This window comes from Octodon degus, unplaced genomic scaffold (genome assembly GCF_000260255.1).
Source record: "Octodon degus isolate 3935 unplaced genomic scaffold, OctDeg1.0 scaffold00264, whole genome shotgun sequence".
NCBI lineage: Eukaryota > Metazoa > Chordata > Mammalia > Rodentia > Octodontidae > Octodon > Octodon degus.
Window position 1 is genome coordinate 2,161,228 of NW_004524840.1, and position 1,022 is coordinate 2,162,249.

Sequence of the window (1,022 nt, forward strand, 5' to 3'; positions counted from 1 at the left end):
AATCAAAGCATCAACAATTATGGAGAAGAGCAGTACTTTTAATAGTGCCATAATGAACGTACATATATTTCAATGCCATAAAAATTTGACTATTGTGGAATTTGTTATTTGAGGTAACATGTATATTTTATTGAGCATAGTATTGAAAAACCTAAAGGTGTGCTCCAGTTTAATGTTTAATATATTTTCTTCTCTACTGTATCAATATATATGCTGTCATCAATTTTATCTGAAGTTTGTTTTTTTCTAATTTGGTTAAATTCTGATATTTTTCAATTTTCATGTGAAATATACTTCTGTCAATACACATCTACATGTTCTTTAAATTTTAGTTTCTCCATGACAGAATAAAATTTACCTGTTTTCTAAAATTCTGCTTCAGGAAAATTTTATACTTGAAGAAATGTAGGTGTTACCAGGTAAAAAGACTCCATAAACCTAATGCTAACCCCAACCCTGAAAGAAATATAAAACCTTGCCAAATGTATTTCTGTTTAATGTGTGTTTTTAAGATTTAGCCATTTTATTCTAAAATATCCAATTAGGGTTCTTTGAAAAGTTAAATACTTGCTATGTAAATTACTGTGTTATGAATTATTAAAGGGTCCTACTTCTAGGAGGTTATCCTCGAAATAATTTCCTCATGTATTGAAACAGTCAGCAGAAACTGTTTATCTGTTAATTTATTACAAAAGAAATAATTAGAATTACTTGTGATCCACACATAGACTTATAATACCTGTGATGCTGAGAAAAGTCCCACAGAGGTCAAAATTCACACTGCTCCTCTCTGAACCATTTTCTCAGGAGGACTGCACATATTACATATCACAAATATACATTAATAAAATAATTTGAATAAACAGGCAATAAGCACAGGGATTTGGCAACACTGGACAGACAGCTTTATATTATGAAGCTCTTAAAAGATATAGCTTTACATAAATGTACTCTAAACTATTACTTTCACTAATGCAAATTTTTCATAATGTTTCCTTAAACCAATTACTATGTAGATGAAG